This window comes from Chiloscyllium punctatum, chromosome 45, assembly GCF_047496795.1.
Source record: "Chiloscyllium punctatum isolate Juve2018m chromosome 45, sChiPun1.3, whole genome shotgun sequence".
Classification (NCBI taxonomy): Eukaryota; Metazoa; Chordata; class Chondrichthyes; order Orectolobiformes; family Hemiscylliidae; genus Chiloscyllium; species Chiloscyllium punctatum.
The window spans coordinates 14,495,532-14,514,753 of NC_092783.1; the positions used below are offsets into that span (position 1 = coordinate 14,495,532).

At 41.6% G+C, this 19,222-nt stretch overlaps 1 long non-coding RNA gene across 1 annotated transcript; it reads right to left on the minus strand.

Annotated features, from left to right (window-relative positions):
- Positions 1 to 201: 201 nt before the first annotated feature.
- Positions 202 to 19,221, minus strand: LOC140467174 (uncharacterized). The gene is made up of 3 exons (XR_011955355.1): positions 19,106 to 19,221; positions 8,561 to 8,754; positions 202 to 1,747 (listed from the first exon to the last, which is right to left on the minus strand). It is a non-coding gene; the product is annotated as an uncharacterized lncRNA (long non-coding RNA).
- Between the last annotated feature and the right edge of the window lies 1 nt (position 19,222).

Sequence of the window (19,222 nt, forward strand, 5' to 3'; positions counted from 1 at the left end):
ATCTAATAGGTTCACATCAATATTTTTTCTCATTACTCAAATTTCTAATGATTCTAATGTCAACCATGCAGTTCAGAGAAGAAAGACTAGGATTAGATTATTAATCTGTCCTTCAGGCAGGGAGTGATGTGGGCATAGGAGAAAAAAAAGGTCCATTTCAATAACTATACCAAGAGAAAAAAAATGATTATATCGTGCAGTTTCATCAGGCTGTGCATCTGTTTTTTTTAATTTGTGGTTCTTTTATGTCACCTTAGTGGCTAATCAGTAAAATGACCATTACAAATCCGTCAGTGAAATGTTTGACAGCAATTCAATTAAAGCATTTCAATGACACCATATTCCATAATCTGAAGCTTAAACATATTATTGTTAACAATATTCTTGTACGTGGAGAGTAATTAATTGATCTCTCTTAAGTAAACAGCATTGACAGTAATCAGTTATCACAATAATGCATGCATCTTTAATTAAACGTATTCCAGAGGACAAAATGACACAAGATATTGGACTACTAAAAGGAGAATTATACAAGATTCTATAAGTTATTGGCAGGGATAATCGGTCATATGATTGCAGAAGACAAATTGTGTTTAATTAATGGGATTCAGTGCAATCATTTGGAGATCACATTGAATAGTAACTGCATTAAGCAAGCATCCGTAACAAGAAAAATGTATCAATACACCACAAGGAAAACCTAACATTTTTCTCTCCCACAAACACCCTCGATTATCAGGTCATGGGGGTGAATGCTTACATAATCACTGTACTATAAATAGAGCATTGCAAATCAATGAATTCTACAACTGATCATTGCAGAGAATTTAAAACAATTTGTTCAGAAACAAATTAACATCTGTTGGCTTAAAATTTTCACCAACTTTCATAGTTATCAAAGCCTAAACATGCATAACTACAAATAGAAAGGGGCAGAATTAACACTGTCACAGTCAGTGTGTGATATTTATTCAACTGCAAATGTTTTCACTTGTGACTTCTTTGATTCTGCTCTTCCTTCATACAAAAAGAAGGCTCTTGTCTTTGTTTGCAGGTACTAATGAATGGCATCATCTGAGGGAGAGTATACTAATCTTTATGAAGGCCAGTCTTCCTAAAGATACTTATTTGATCTCAGCCTAATGAGCACCTGCTTAAATAGAGCGCTGGCATCACATATACTTTACATTCTGGACAATTCAATGTTGAATCACTGACCAAAGTATGAAGGATGCCATTGGCATAGTTTACCAGCAACACCATGAACTCATTTGTCAATGATATTTTCACCCAGCCCAATACAAGTAGTGCAATACTATCAGCTCCCAAGAGATCCAGACTGCCAAGCGTCTGCTGCTGCCTGGGGGAAAGAGTTGGTCATGCATGTCAGGTCAGAGGGAATAAAGGTGGTGACCAAGTACCCCAGCTCCAAGTGAAACACCACATTGTACTGAAAAATAAAGACCTCAAAATGAAGCAACCAGTGAATGCTGATGTGCTTATTTCAGGAAATTCTAGGTGCACTATGCAGTCTGCCAGCAAGCTTGTGCACGAGGTCACAGTGTACAGAGAAGTCAAGCTCCAATCTGTGTTATGTCTTTGCACAGAATGGAGAATATTTTATCCAATGTGAACAAAGTACAAACTCCATCAAGTAGACACTGCTGCTCACCATCAAGAAATCTCTCCTGACAACTCACAGTCGCACTGAAAGCCCAATTCTTTCTGTCCAAATTAAAGGGAGATGCTGGCAAAAGATGATGGAGGCAAAGTTATGAAACATACAGCAGGCAACCAAAAATCTGCATATCCACTCAGGGATTAAAATCCTTTTCAAGTGATACAACTGATAGACAAGTAATGGGGAGCTGCAATGCAGATGAAGCCGAGTGTTCCTTTACACTGATTTTTCTGTTCAAGGGGAAGAAAATATAAGTGTTTCCCCTCATCTAGTGGCCTCAGTTACCTTCCTGATACAGTGGTGGATGGCAATTTTGGGATTTGTCGCTTATGCTATCTGAAAGGAGTCTGTGGCATAAAAAGGATGATGGTCACCTTGGCAGACATAGGCAGTGTTGCTCATGACATAGCTGAAATTATGACTGCAGCAAATGTTGTAACTCAATGATAGCCTCCTCTAAGCAACAGCATCCTGTACATTGGTGCTGAACGTACATGAGATAGAACTTTCTTGAATACTCACTATGGTTATATGCTACAGCCTCCTTACTTTTGTGGAATCTGCTCCTACTGCCTGCTGCCTTCCTTGCACATCTCCCTCATATTCCAGTCCCAAAGGCACTGGATATCCATGACTGCAGTCAAACTAATATGGCAGCCATTCTTCAATACCAGCAAATCATGTCCATGTGCAAGCCAATGGAACACTCCATTAACACCTAAAATTTTACCAGCAGCTTGAAATTTTTTAAAAAACTAGCAACCAATCTGGAAATGCTGTATGTTTCTTTTAAATGTGGCTGCGAAGAGGTTTCTAGATAGTTGAAGGCATGTACTGTATCTTTAAGAGAGAGTGAATGCTGTTCTGAACTGAGAGATTAGAAGCTGTGTATATGACCAGATGGCAGTCTCAGAGTATACTGAAAAATTGAAAATATGTAACATTTGGTACTGAAATGGATATCAGAGTTTTGGTTGCTGCTTTGACAACAATTCAAATTTAACCAGTTTAAATTATGCTCCAAGATACTAAAACCCAATCAAGTTTGAATTTAGTATTTTGCCAACTTCAAACCAATGAGACGATCCAATGTTGGGGATGTAAAAATGCAGGCATTTTGAAAACTGGAGAGAGAGCAACTGCCATCGAGAGAGACCCAAGAAATTCAGAAAGTCACCAAAAGGTACCTTTTCATATGAATCATATTCGCAGTAAAAAGAAAGAAGGTGACCCAGAGAGTTCTTCAGCCAGAAGAAGAAAGACACCAAAGATGACAGCCGCTGTGTGGTTTTGAAATTAAGTTGATATAATATAAATAAGTGGTTTATTGGAACAGCTTTTTGTTCTAGAGTTGGAGGCAAATAATAAGCAGTTAAGAGAAAGGGGGGCTTTGGGTTGTGAATAGTTTTTGTTTAATGTTCACTTTTAGGGTAAAAAAGTGATATTATTTTCATTAAATAATGGAATTTTTAAGAGATTATGAGGCAAGGTGAACTTTTCTGGATATTTGGTTTAATTAACAGAGGGGTTCACCACTGTGTTGTAACACTCATTAATACATGTGTTGCCACAGTTCTGGTGCAGGTGCAAACTCAAAATTGAAAAGATTTCTAAAATAAGTACAAATGCTTGATTTCTTTGACTGCTACATTGGTACTTAGACATCCAAAAGATGGACCCAGCACCATCAAACATGAAGGAAAAAGAATGAATTGTGAACACTCCAGCATGTCAGCTGTTCTGACACTAAGTCAAAGAGACTGAAATGTCACTAAAATAAAAGAAAGAACTGGTTATGCTGGAAATTTGAAGCAAAGTTCTGAAAAAGGTTCACTGAACTCGAACCGTTAACTCTACTTTCTCTCCATGGTTGCTGTCAGACCTGCGGAGTTTCTCCAGTAATTTCTGTTTTTGTTTCCATCTAAAATGTTATGTTTGATTTTGAATCAGGCCAGTTGACTTCTCCCCCACTGAGCTTGGGTTGCCCATTCCAGATTGTTAAAAACTGTCCCCAGCAATAAAATCAAAAATCAAACAACATGAGCTTATAGTCCAACAGGTTTATTTGAAATTATAATTTCAGAGTTCCACTCCTTCTTCAGGTGTGGTATGATGGGGAGGTATAAGATACAGAATTTACAAGCAAAAAATTAACAACTTTAAACTAGCTGCCCTTGTTGAATCCTTTAATCAGTTAGGAGATAAGACTGCTTGTTAAAATGCAAGACCCAGGTTCCTTTTGAGTCTTTGTCCCTCAATAATTAAAGGTTTTATCATTGTACCAGATGTGATAACTCAGGTTAGATAATGCAATTTAGGTGTGAGGGCCCTCCCGCTTCAAATCTGTCTATGTTTTAAGCTGCGTTCCAGTTTTATTTTTTTGACAGAAAAGATTCTTGCATGAAATAATTCCCATGTGTGTGTGACAGAGAAAGAGAGTATGTGTGTATTTGAGAGTGTGAGTATACATGTGTGTATTTATGTGAATGTGAGTGTGCATGAGTGAGAGTCTGTGTGTGGGGTTACCTGTAGTGTGACATGAACCCAAGATCACAGTTGAGACCGTCCTCATGGGTACAGAAGTTAGCTATCAGCCCCTACTCAGCGATTTTGTGTTGTTACATATCTCAAAAGATTGGAGGCTGAATGTCCCCCAACTGGGAGGGAACTCCCCTGTGTGTTGATCATTGTGTGGTGTCCATTCATCTGTTGTCATAGTGCTTGCATGGTCTTGCCAATGTACCTTGCCTCGAGGCATTCTTGCCTGCATTGTATAAGATAGACAACATTTGCTGAATCACATGAGTACCTGCCCTGTATATGGTGAGTGACAGTAGTATTCTTGTAGATGGTCTGACATGTCCTGCAGAGGTTGTCATGACAGGGTTGGGTAGTGTTGTGGTTGATGTTTTCCTGAAGGTTGGATAGCTTGCTGCAAACAACAGTTGGTTTAAGGCTCGGCAGTTGTTTGAAGGTGAGAATTGGAGGCATAGGGAAGATTAGATTACGATTAGATTAGATTACATTACATTACAGTGTGGAAACAGGCCCTTCGGCCCAACAAATCCACACCAACCCACCAAAGCGCAACCACCCATATCCCTACATTTACCCCTTACCTAACACTACAGGCAATTTAGCATGGCCAATTCACCTGACCTGCACGTCTTTAGACTGTGGGAGGAAACCGGAGCACCCGGAGGAAACCCACGCAGACACGTGGAGAACATGCAAACTCCACACAGTCAGTCACCTGAGGTGGGAATTGAATCCGGGTCTCAGGCGCTGTGCCACCGTGCTGCCCATGAAGGTTGTGGTGAGGTATTCATTGTTGTCAATAACATGTTGAAGGCTGTGAAGAGCGTGGCGTAAGTTTCTCTGCTCCAGGGAAGAATTGGATGACGAAGGGTACCCTATCGGTCATATCCCGTGTCTGTTTCTGAGGAGGTCATTGTGATTCTTCGCTGTGCCAGCATAAAGTATGCCTTGGATGTACACAGAAATAGGCGTCGAAGTGAAGTTCCCCATGGTCAAATAGCTGGCCCACACTTAGTTTCTAAGCATACATGTAAAGATTTGGTCCTCAGGACAATTGCTGCCCCAAAAGTCAGGAAGAAATGTGACAAAAAAAAAATCGATTTTAGAAATCTTTTTTGTTAAACCTACTCATTTGTAAACACTGGTCCAAATGCTCTAAAAGATGGACTCATTTTGTAGGTTTTCTAACAAATTTATTACCTTCAAACTTTAATGAGCTTATTAAACAAATATAATATTTATAAACAAATATAATATTTATAAACTATAAAAATTCCACTTTACTATGGTACAATAATCCATAATTTGCTATTTAACATCAAGGTTTGGGATGCTATAAATTCCAGACCAAGAAACATCCATGCACTTTCAAACACAAACGGTGCTGATATTCGAGAAATTAATGCCAATAATATCTATCTTATCTGACGCAGTCCTCAAAAATGAATATTTAATAAATTAATTTGCAGATTAAACTAGATTATTCAATGGTTCTAAAGTGTTAAAAGCAACATGAGAAATATTTGGTCAACCATTTTATAAGTGAGGTTAGTATTAGGCCAAATGCCAGCATATTATGCCAACGCTAGTTCCACTGTACTCTTATGGAGACAAAAAAAACCTGCATAGTATTCAGCTCTGAATCTCTCAAAATGTAAAACAATCCAAATGGAGTCTGACCAAAGTTTTGTGATGTTGTGCCATTGAATAAAATTACAACAATTTCTCAGCCTTGTTGATTACTTATTATAGACATGGATATCCAACTCCTCTAAAGTTCCCAGCTTCTTGGCATCTAGAAAACTGTCTTGGATCAGCAACCCTTTGTTCCAGCAGCACAATGAAGCACAGTTGCAGGGACTTGAGGCATCAGATGAAGGAGCCTGGATGCAGGCTTGTAGCTGTACTGGAAGCAGGAGCTGTTCCAAAGACCACCTAATTTTACTGAGATAAAATGTACTTTATGTTTTGTTTTTCTGGTTTTATATTCTGTGTTTTGGTTTTTCTTGTTTTGAGATGGCAATAGTGTGTGGCGATACTAAACAACGCTTTTCATTGTATTTATAACAAATACACATGACAATAAATAAATAAAATAAATCATATCAAATGTAGTTAGAGTGGACAACATCACACCTCCTCACATTGATCTTGATTTGACACAACATTTTCTAATTTGGCTGTGTCTCTTTGCAATTTCCTGCTCTCATTTACACTGCACACTGTCTCCTAATTTGATGTTGGTTACAAAATTGGACATCCAGCTACTTAATTCTCCCTTGATGCCATTGATTTGTATGATAAAGAACAGAGGTGTTAGTGCCAATCCTCTGGGGAGCACCAGGGTGCATTTCCTTTACACTGACTGACTCCTGTTGTGAAACAAATTACCAACACATCATAAAGTCAGAAACAATTCTGGTTTTGTACTTTGCTTCCATAGAACTCCTTTGCCCTACCGATTTCCAAAGTCCACCCATTTAGAAAATAATCTATGCCAAAATTCTTCTTAGCTAAGTGCATAACCTCACACTTTCTCACACTGTATTCCATCTGACACTTGTTTGCCCACTCTCCTGACATGTCTAAGTCCTTCTGCTGCCTCCCTGCCTCCTCATCCACCTTTCTTTGTGTCATCTGCAAACTTAGCAACAATGCATTCAGTTCTTTCAGCCAGATCGTTACTGTATAACATGAACAGTTGTGGTCCCAACACTGACCCCTGCAGAACTCCACTAGTCACCAACTGCATTCCTAAAACAGACCCCTTTATCCCCACTCCCTGCCTTCTGCCACTCAGCCAATCCTCAATCCATACCAGTACCTTGCCCTGAACACATGGGCTTATCTTATTTAACAGCTTCCAGTGCAGCAACTTGTCAAAGGCCTTCTGGAAATCCAAATAAATTATGTCCGCTGGCTTCCCTTTATCTAATTTGCTTGTTACCTCCTTGAAGAATTCAAACAAATTTGTCAGGCATGACCTCCTCTTGGTGTGTACTAACTCCACACTATTTTACCATGCGCTTCCACATACTCTGCAAATGCATCCCTAAAAATGGACTCTAAAACCTTATCAATGACTGTTACACTAGCCACTTTCAAGTTCTCTGGGACGCTCCAGGACTCCAGTGATTCTAGAAAGATGATCAGCAATGCCTCCACAATCTTCTCAGCTATTTCCTTCAGAACCTTGGGGTGTAGTCCATCTGGTCTGGAGAATCCTTGATTCACTTACTAATTGAAAATATGTCGATCTCAGCTTTCAAAATACTTAACAACACAACCTCTACAACTCTGCAGTAAAGAATGTCACAGATTCACTCCCTCATAATTTCAATTCCTCCTCATTTTTGTCTTTAATGGGTGATCCATTCTTTGGGGTTATGCCTTCAGTTCCTGGACTCTCACAAGGAGAGCCTTTTACATGTTTCAATAAGCTCCTGCCTTTCTTTGAAATTCCAATTCCCACTCAACCTCTCCTCATAAGAAAATTCTTCAGCAGCCAATTTAGTGAACCTTTTCTGGGCTGCCTCCAATGCTAGTATAAAATTTCCTAGATAAGGAGACCAAAACTGTTCACAGTCCTCTAGGTGTGGTCTGACTAATACCTTGTACAATTTTAGGAAGAACGCCTCATGTTTATACGCCATTCCTTTTGAAATAAAGGCCAATAAGTGACTTGTTTCTTAATACTCTGTTAGGAGTCGAAATGCATGTTAATCTCTATACATAATATTTTCTTCTGCATACATGTGTTCACGTCTTTTAGGGAGTGGGTATTTAATATATTTATAGCTTTGGGGTTGTGAAAACAAACGTTTATCCTGTTTACACTTCCAAGAAAACTTGTTTATTTTATTCTTTAATTTCATAGCCAAAGGGCAAGAATAAAATACTTATTCTTAAAAATACAAATTATTGCTCACAGCAAGCAGTGAGAGAAGGTGCAAATTAAATTTAAACACATCTCTTTGTTTATAACAAATTCAAATTTCCCCTAAGTTTTATAATTGTGACCCCAATGTCATAACATGTACATGCAGGGCCTGAAATGCACAGTGATAATGTAGACTATAAATGGAAGGGAAATTTTCAACATTTAGGTTCCATGGACCTCATATCACCCAAATCAATTCTGAGCAGGTGCGATAATGGAAAATCAAGCCAAAAGTGTCAAACCCACAATAATTCTTTACACCATCTGCTTCACCAATTGCAATCATCAAATTGTAGAACTCACATCAACTATAACACCAAACTGCCATGAAACAATTTTTTTTAGGAAGCTTCAGATTCTACCAAAGCCTTTAACTGAATGCACTAAACTGGTACGCTCACCAGTAATGCTTTTTTTTTGTTAACGTTTCCAGTGTTCACAATTTTTCTTATTTCCACAAATTATGGTCATGCTTTGCTCACCAGGATGCCCTCAGACAGCAAGATTACAAAGATCTTCTTGTGTCAGGAAATATTGATGAACGTCACATAGTTTTGTAGTGCTTCATGGTGGCTGCACCCAGAAATAGCACAACCTGTGAGCATCAGAAAGCCACAAATACTGCATTACCTTTAAAATTTAGCATAAAATGGATATCAAAGGATTACTTCAAACAGTGTGGAAGGAAAAATAAACAATTACAAATAGAGCATTTTCAGGTTTTAAAATGCACCCATATCCTCTAACATTAATGAACGTGGAGCTCATGATGTGCCAGTTTTGGACTGGAGTGGACAAAGTTAAAAATCACATAACACTAGGTTACAGTCCAACAGGTTTATTTGGAAGTACTAGCAAAAGATCACAGTGTCGTGCGACTGAAACAATATATTGAATAAACCTAGATTGCTGTTAAGTTTTTCATCTTTTAGAATGGGTTGCAGGTTTCAGTTCATTAATATGTAAATCCCAGGACTTCTCTCAAGATAACTCAAGGTTTTATAAAAAAAAAGGTGGCATCCCAGTTCAGACAATGCATTAAAGGTGTGAGGTTAGAGTCGGTCTGTATCCCTAACTTGAGCCAGACTAGTTATATTTCCAAAGTAGGAATTTATAAAATGTTACATAGATTGTCTGCATTGACTTCCTGCAGATTGTGTGCTTTTTGAACAAAATAGAATGTAACTGCAATTACAATACATTCTCTCTCTCTCTCACACATACAGGCAGACCCTCTCTCATACACATGCTTTCTCGCAAACACACACACATGCACACAGGCTCTCACAGGCTCATACACCATCACACTCATGCACACGAGAGAACATATAAAACATAGAACATTACAGGCTCTTCGGCCTTTGATGTTGCGCCAACCGGTGAAACTAATCTGAAGCCCATCTAACCTACACGCCTTTATACCCTCTGAGTAAAGAAGCTCCCTTTGACCTCTGCCCTATATCACCCCTCACTTTAAAGTTATGTCCCCTTGTGTTCGCAATCACTATCCAAGGAAAAAGGCTCTCACTGTCCACCCCCCTATCTAATCGTCTGATCATCTTACATGTCCCTAATAAGTCACCTCTCAACCTTCTTCTTCCTAATGAAAACAGCCTCAAGTTCCTCAGCCTTTCTTCATAAGACGTTCCCTCCATACAAGGCAACATCTTGGTAAACCTCCTCTACACCCTTTCCAATGCTTTCTCATCCTTCCTATAATGCAGCGACCAGAACTGTACACAATACTTCAATTGCGGCTGCACCAGAGTGTTGTATAGCTGCAACATGACCTCACGGCTCCGAAACTCAAACTCTCTACCAATAAAAGCTAACACACCATATGCCTTCTTAACAATCCTTACAACTTGGGTGGCAACTTTCAGGGATCAATGTACGTGGACACCGAGATCTCTCTGCTCATCCATACTACTAAGAATCTTACCATTAGCCCAATATTCTGTACTCCTGCTACTCTTCCAAAGTGAATCACCTCACACGTTTCCACATTAAGCTTCACTTGCCACCTCTCTGCCCAGCTTGCAGCTTATCTATGTCTCTCTGTGACCTACAACATCCTTCAGCACCATCCACAATTCCACCGACCTTAGCATCATCGCAAATTTACTGAGCCATCCTTTTACGCCGTCATCTAGGTAATTTATAAAAATGACAAACAGCAGTGGCCCCAAAACAGATCCTTGTGGTACATCACTAGTAAATGAACTCCAGGATTAATATTTCCCATCAACCATCACCCTCTGTCTTCTTTCAGGGAGCCAATTTCTGATCCAAACCACAAAATCACCCTCAATCCCATACCACCGTATTTTCTGCAATAACCTACCATGGGGAACCTTATCAAACACTTTAGTGAAATCCATATACCCCACATCAACCGCTTTACCCTCATCCATCTGCTTGGTTACCTCCTCAAAGAACTCACTGAGGTTTGTGAGGCACGACCTATCCTTCACAAAACCGTGTTGACTATCCCTAATCAAATTATTCCTTTTTAGATGATTATAAATCCTATCTCTCATAATCCTTTCCCACACTTTAGCCACAACTGAAGTAAGGTTCACTGGTTGATAATTACCAGGGTTGTCCCTACTCCCCTTCTTGAACAAGGGTACAACATTTGCTATCCTCCAGTCTTTTGATACTATTCCTGTCGACAATGACAACATAGAGATCAAAGCTAAGGGTTCAGCAGTCTCCTCACGAGCTTTCCAAAGAATCTTAGGATAAATCCCATCCGGACCAGGGGACCTATCTATTTTCACACTTGCTAGAATTGCTAACATGAACCTCCTTCTGAACTTCAATCCTGTCTTGCCGAATAGCCTGTATCTCAGTATTTTCCTCAGACTCCATACACAACATCCCTCTACTGTCCTAGACTGTCCTGAATCTTAGGCCTAGTCATTCTTTTATTCCTGACATACCGATTGAAATGTTTGGGGTTCTCCTTGATTCGACCTGCCAAAACTTCTCATGTCCTCTCCAGGCTCTTCTCAGCTCTCTCTTTAGGTCCTCCCTGGCTAACTTGTAACTAACTCTCAAGGGCCCTAACTGAGCCTTCACGTTTCACCCTCACATAAGCCTCCTTCTTTTGCTTGACAAGTGATTCAACTTCTTTAGTAAACCACGGTTCCCTCACTTGGCCATTTTCTCCCTGTCTGATAGGTACATACTTATCAAGGACACACAGGAACTGTTCCTTGAACAAACTCCACATTTTAATTGTTCCCACTCCTGCAGCTTCCTTCTCCATCCTATGCATCCTAAATCTTGCCTAAGCATGTCATAATTGCCTATTCTCCCAGCTATAACTCCTGCCCTGCGGTACATACCTATCCCTTTCCATTGCTAAAGTACTCGTAACCGAATCGTGATCACTATCACCAAAGTGCTCACCTACCTCTGAATCTAACACCTGGCCTGGTTCATTACCAAGTACCAAATGTGGCCTTGCCTCTTGTTGGCCTAACTACATACTGTGTCAGGAAACCCTCCTGCAACACATTGGACAAAAACTGACCCATCAAAAGTACTCGAAATACAACATTTCCAGTCAATTTTTGGGAAGTTAAAGACCCCCCCATAACAACTACCTTGTTACTTTAGCTTCTATCCAGAATCATCTTTGTAATTTTTTCCTCTACACCACTGGAATTTTTCAGAGGCCTATAGAAAACTCCCACAGGTTGACCTCTCCTTTCCTGTTTCTAACCTCACCATATGCGACCTCAGTAGACGAGCCCTAATCAAATATCCTTTCTGCCACTGTAATATTGACCTTGACTAACAACGCCACACCTCCCCATCTTTTATCGCCTTCCATGCTTTTACTGAAACATCTAAACCCCGGAACCTGTGACAACCATTCCTGTCCTATCCACTCTCCGAAATGGCCACAACATCGAAGTCCCAGGTACCTACCCATGCTGCAAGTTCACCCACCTTATTTTGGATGCTTCTGGCATTGAAGTAGACAAAGGTTCCCCATGGGAGACTGGTTAGGAAGGTTAGATCTCATGGAATACAGGAAGAACTAGCGATTTGGATACAGAACTGACTCAAAAGGTAGAAGACAGAGGGTGATGGTGGAGGGTTGTTTTTCAGACTGGAGGCCTGTGACCAGAGGAGTGCCACAAGGATCAGTGCTGGGTCCACTACTTTTTGTCATTTACATAAATGATTTGGATGCGAGCATAAGAGGTATAGTTAGCGAGTTTACAGATGACACCAAAATTGGAGGTGCAGTGGACAGCAAAGAAGGTGACCTTGGATTACAACAGAATCTTGATCAGATGGGCCAATGGGCTAAAGAGTGGCGGATGGAGTTTAATTTAGATAAACACAAGGTGGTGCATTTGGGGAAAGCAAATCTTAGCAGGACTTATACACTTAATGGTAAGGTCTTAGGGAGTGTAGCTGAACAAAGAGACCTTGGAGTGCAGGTTCATAGCTCCTTGAAAGTGGATTCTCAGCTAGATAGGATAGTGAAGAAGGTGTTTGGTATGCTTTCCTTTATTGATCAGAGTATTGAGTACAGGAGTTGGAAGATCATGTTGCGGCTGTACAGGACATTGGTTAGGCCACTGTTGGAATATTACATGCGATTCCAGTCTCTTTCCTATTGGAAGGATGTTGTGAAACTTGAAAGGGTTCAGAAAAAAGTTGCAAGGATGTTGTCAGGATTGGAGGATTTGAGCTATAAGGAGAGGTTGAATAGGCTAGGGCTGTTTTCCCTGGAGCATCAGAGGCTGAGGGGTGATCTTATAGAGGTTTATAAAATGATGAGGGGCATGGATAGGGTAAATAGACAAGGTCTTTTCCATGGGGTGGGGGAGTCCAGACCTAGCAGGCATAGACTTAGGGTGAGAGGGGAAACATATAAAGGAGATCTAAGGAGCTACCTTTTCACACAGAGGGTGCTGCGTGTATGGAATGGACTGCCAGAGTAAGAGGTGGAAGCTAGTACAATTGCAAAATTTAAAAGGCATCTGGATGGATATATGAATAGGAAGGGTTTGGAGGGATATGGGCAGGGTGCTGGCAGGTGGGGCTAGATTGGGTTGGGATATCTGGTCGGCATGGACGGGTTGGACCAAAGGGTCTGTTTCTGTGTTATACATCTCCATGACTCTATGACTTCAAACCACTTTCCTGCCTGCGGGTGCACTCTTGCGGCCTTGAAACCTTATTTATGACCTCACTACTCTCAACCTCCTGTACATTGGAGCTATAATTCAGGTTCCCATTCCCCTGCTGGATTAGTTTAAACTCTCCCAAAAGAGCATTAGCAATTTTCTCCCCCAGGATATTGATACCCCTCTGGTTCAGGTAAAAACCATCCGTTTGTAGAGCTCCCAACTACCCCAGAATGAGCCCCAATTATGCAAGTATCCGAGTCCCTCCCTCCTGCAGCATCCCTGTTGCTTCAACTCTTCTCTTTCCCTATTTCTTGCCTCGCTCACATGTGGCACAGGTGACAAACCAGAGATAACAACTCTGTTTGCTGTAGCTCTAAGCTCCCTGAATTTCTGCCTTAAATCCCCATCCCTTCTCCTACCTATGTCGTTTGAGCCTATATGCACCACGACTTGAGGCTGCTCCCCCTCCCCCTCAGGGATCCCGAAAACACAATCCGAGAAATCACTAATTCTGGCTCCTGTGAGGCAACTCACTAACTGAGTCTCTCTCGTTCCCACAGAATCTCCTATCCATCTCCCTAACCATAGTGTCCCCAATGACTAATGCTCTGCTGTTCTCCCTACTTCCCTTCTGAGCAACAGGGACAGACTCTCTGCCAGAGACCTGTACCAGGTGGCCTGGTAAGTCTATCCCCCCCAACAGTATCCAAAACGGTATACTTGTTATTGAGGGGAAAGGCCACAGGGGATCCCTGCACTGTCTGTCAATTCCTTTTCATCCCCTGACTGTAACCCATCTACCCTTTTCCTGTACCTGATGTGTGACTACATCTCTGTAACTCCTCTCAATAATCTCCTCTGCTTCCTGAGTGATCAAAAGTTCATCCTGCTCCAGTTCCCTAATGCAGTTTCTGAGGAGCTGGATTGGGTGCACTTCCTGCAGATGGAGTCAGCAGGGACACTAGTGGTGATCCTCACCTCCCACATTCTACAGGAGGAGCATTCAACTGCCCTAAACTCCATTCCCACTGTTCTAATTCCCAAAGAGACTATTAGAGACAGTAAAAAAAACTAATAACTTACCAACCTGGCCCACAGAATCTTTTTTTATTAATTAGGGGAGGAAGTTGAGTAATAACCTGAAAAATGTTTCAGGTCAAGCAACCACCCAAAATATATTACTGTACTTATCCAGTTGTCCTTGTGTCCACTCATGTTCAGCGTGCGCTCTACATTACGTTAAGTAAGCCTTAAACAATTAATTTATCTTCCCGGCAGCCCCCGGTCCTCACTCCTGCTGTAAAATGGAGGCCCCTGACACTTGAGGTAAGCTTTTTAACAATTAATTTATCTTTCTAGCAGCCCTCTGGTCCTCTCTCCTGCTGTAAAACACTACCAAGCACGCACCCATGCAAACACACTCTCGTGCACTCGTACGCCCACACTCACATGCACTCACACTTTCCCACACACACTCTCCACCACCGTCAAACCCCCCCCCTCCCCAAGACACACACACACACACACACACACACACAAGTCTATGGGGTGAACTTGTATTTGCAGAATTGTAATTTCAGGTACATTCTATTTTGTTCAAAAAGCACAAAATCTGCAGGCAGTCAATGCAGGAAGATTGGGATACAGTCAGAGTCTAGCCTCACACCTTTAATGCATTGTCTGAGCTTAGATGTCACTTCTTTTAAAAAACCTTAAGTTATTTCAAGAATGTGACTTGAGAAAAGTTCTGGGATTTACATATTAATGAACCAAAACTTCCAACCCATTCTAAAAGATGAAAGACTTAACAGCAATCTAGGTTTGTTCAATATATCATTTCAGTGATCTTTTGCTATAAATTGTGCCTTAACATCCTGCTCCACAGCTACCTGATGAACAAGCAGTGCCCCCAAAACTAGTACTTCCAAACAAACCTGTTGGAGTATAACCTGGTGTTGTGTGATTTTTAACGTAATCAATTCAGCGTAATGCTGTGTTGCAATATCACACAATCACATAAATTCAACCAATTTTTATTTATCTTTATTGAGTTATATGTTAATTTGTAATTCATAAATTTGCAATGTTTATATTTGTGCTTTAAGAAACCTCAGTTGTGTGGTTTTTATTACTGTTGATGCTCTTCTACTATTAAATGCATGGACACTTACATGATTGGCACCAAAGCAGTGAGTAGCTCAGCCAGGGCCACACTGTAATTATTCTTCAAATGTCTGACTATTATTCAACAATTATTTTAAACATGTGTACGTGGAAGCCAAGAAGACTCAATTGTGACACAATTGGCTCATACATGAACAGTTACTTAGGAAAGATAAAGGAGGCTATTAACACAATGCAGACCTTTCCAGTATTGAGAAGCGAATTCCATCAGGACCGGCAGAGAAGGCAGAAAATTGGCCTGTAAATAGGGTGAGGAATGAAATCACAGGCCTAGGATTTTAATAGATTTAAAGGCTTTCTTTTGGGAAATGCTAAGAATTAGCCACATATTCTAAAACAAATTGGAATCACAAACCTAAGGCAGGAGAACACAATTCTGCAATGTTGGACTTTTATCAGTATGTTGAATGCTGGCTAGCCTATGATCAGTAAGTCTTGCTCTCCAGCTTGGGATTTTGTTTTTAGTCAGCCAACTGTGTAACATTCGCAGCGATTTATCATCAAGTTCCAAGTTAAGTTACCATACAGTGGAAGTGTGTTTCATTGATCCAAAGAGCGCTCAGCTCCAAGCTTCATTATAGCTTAGTATAAACTCAGATACAAGAACAGAATTCCAATACTGAGAAAAGAGTAAGTGGCGTTGACAATCAGGTAACATTTGAAGTTAGTAGGGATCAGGAGAAAATATCCAGTGATTGGAATTGTACACAACATAAAGGAAGATTGTTGTAATCATCAGAGGCCAACATCCCAACCTGGGACACCCGGGAAATCTGTGAGCACTGTCCTAAGCCTACTTATTTTCAGTCACCTCATCAATTATTATTATCTTCACATTACAGAAATAGCACAGTTCGCTAACATTTACACAGCATTCACCTCTCTTTGCAGAGAATGTAGCAGTCTCTGAGTTGCTTGCAGTAAAATCTGCAATATATTTAAGGCTGTAATAGATTCTTGATCACTAAGGAAATCAAAGTGCAGCGATTGTAACTAGTTCAGCCAGGTGGAATTCATAGAATATGAGTTCCCTGATTAGGGTTGTTAACCTGATCCAATTAGGGACTCCCTAGCTGACAGGTATTAATAAGAGTGTAAGAGGGTCTGTTCATTTGAGAGCTGGGCCAGTGTCAACTTCTATACATCTGTAAATAAAGGGTGTCTTGGTGATGAACTAGCAGCCTCTATGGCATTGTTTCACAAGGATTAATGGGAAATAGCAGAAAATTGCTTATGAGGGGAGTCAGATAAGCTATGATCCTATTGAATTGCATAGTAGATGTGAGGGGCTGAACAGCTAACACCTGTTCCTCCACTGCTTATGGTCTTATATTTACCAATGCAAGTCAGCTCATGAGGTGCTAGACATCTTGATTTTCTAGACAACTAAGCCAAGTGATATACATTATACTTACCTAGCATTCTAGATCATAGGTGATTAAAAAAAATCCGTGAGCTTCTTGCAATTATTGTTTGAAGTCAGTATAAAGAATGCAGAATAGAGTGGCTTAATAGGCAGTTTGTAGTCATTTTTAAAAAAATCCTGGAACGCTGAACAGCTTTAATAAGAACCAATAGTGCTTCATTAGTTCAGTCATCTTAGCTGAGAATGGTGAATGGTTACTGGTTGCCTGCCATATCCTGTGAAGTCTGCATTTCTTAACAGAGCAAACTTGAGGGCTGTACCAGGGGAACAGCCAGGCGAGAGAGAGTAATAAGGTAAAAACAATGACTGCAGATGCTGAAAACCAAATACTGGATTAGTGGTGCTGGAAGAGCACAGCAGTTCAGGCAGCATCCAACGAGCAGCGAAATCTACGTTTCGGGCAAAAGCCCTTCATCAGGAATAAAGGCAGTGAGCCTGAAGCGTGGAGAGATAAGCTAGAGGTAGAGGTAGAGGTAGAGGTGGGGGTGGGGAGAGAGTAGCATAGAGTACAATGGGTGAGTGGGGAGGAGATGAAGGTGATAGGTCAAGGAGGAGAGGGTGGATTGGATAGGTGGAAAAGAAGATAGGCAGGTCAGACAAGTCAAGGAGACAGTGCTGAGCTGGAAGTTTGAAACTAGGATGAGGTGGGGGAAGGGGAAATGAGGAAGCTGTTGAAGTCTACGTTGATGCCCTGGGGTTGAAATGTTCCGAGGCGGAAGATGAGGCGTTCTTCCTCCAGGCGTCTGGTGGTGAGGGAGCGGCGGCGAAGGAGGCCCAGGACCTCCATGTCCTCGGCAGAGTGGGAGGGGGAGTTGAAATGTTGGGCCACGGGGCGGTTTGGTTGATTGGTGCGGGTGTCTCGGAGATGTTCCCTAAGGCCCTCTGCTAGGAGGCGCCCAGTCTCCCCAATGTAGAGGAGACCACATCGGGAGCAACGGATACAATAAATGATATTAGTGGATGTGCAGGTGAAACTTTGATGGATGTGGAAGGCTCCTTTAGGGGCGTGGATAGAGGTGAGAGAGGAGGTGTGGGCACAGGTTTTACAGGTCCTGCGGTGGCAGGGGAAAGTGCCAGAATGGGAGGGTGGGTTGTAGGGGGGGTGTGGACCTGACCAGGTAGTCACGGAGGGAACGGTCTTTGTGGAAGGCGGAAAGGGGTGGGGAGGGAAATAGATCCCTGGTGGTGGGGTCTTTTTGGAGGTGGCGGAAATGTCGGTGGATGATTTGGTTTATGCGAAGGTTTGTAGGGTGGAAGGTGAGCACCTTGTTACGGTTGGAGGTGTGGGATCTGAGGGCGGAGGTGCGGGATGCGTTGGAGGGCATCTTTAACCACGTGGGAAGGGAAATTGCGGTCTCTAAAGAAGGAGGCCATCTGGTGTGTTCTATGGTGGAACTGGTCCTCCTGGGAGCAGATACGGCGGAGGTGGAGGAATTGGGAATATGGGATGGCATTTTTGCAAGAGGTAGGGTGGGAAGAGGAGTAATCCAGGTAGCTATGGGAGTCGGTGGGTTTGTAAAAAGTAATAGCATTGTCCAAAGATTTCTTAAGATTTTCATAGAGGAATATTTTTTGTTTTTTAAAAGCAATCACTCTCTCACTTATTACATTATCTCAACCCAATTCTCCTACTCTTTCCCCCCACCTCCCACGCCTCACCCTTCCAACTCAGTTCTGAAAGTAGACAACCTGAAAAGGTTAACCTGTCCTTTCAATTACGACATGCCACATTTTAATTAGATTCCCAGAAAATTCGCATTTGAGCCTACATTGGTGCGGAAATATTCTCAGCGTCTTGCCATTTGATCAGAAATATTCCCATTTGAGCCCGCATTTATGCGGGATTCCCAACGTATTCTCATTTTGGATTTTATACTTGTGCAGAAATGTCCCTGTTGGAGCCTGCTTTTTCCGTGAAGAGATTCCCCCCCCTTGATGGTGAAACTATGTTGTATTTCCCATGGCATCAGCCCGAGTTGCTGCTCAGCGCCACTCACTGTCCTGATGCTGCTCCGACAACATCCACCAAGGACTACAATTCCCAGCAGGGCACGACAGCCCAAAACACCACCCTCACACCCAAAATAAAGCACAACAATCGGGGATAAAGCTTTCCACGCCGGCTACAACACTCTGACTCCAACTTGTTCGAAAGCAGACACCGAGAATTCCCTTACCTCTTCCCGCCACATCCACCAGCCCCTTTAAATTTTACGTAAGCATTAATAACGGCTGTCCCTCGAGACCCAGCTGCCCAACGCGCCCAATGGTTTACACCGATTAGTTAAAAAAAT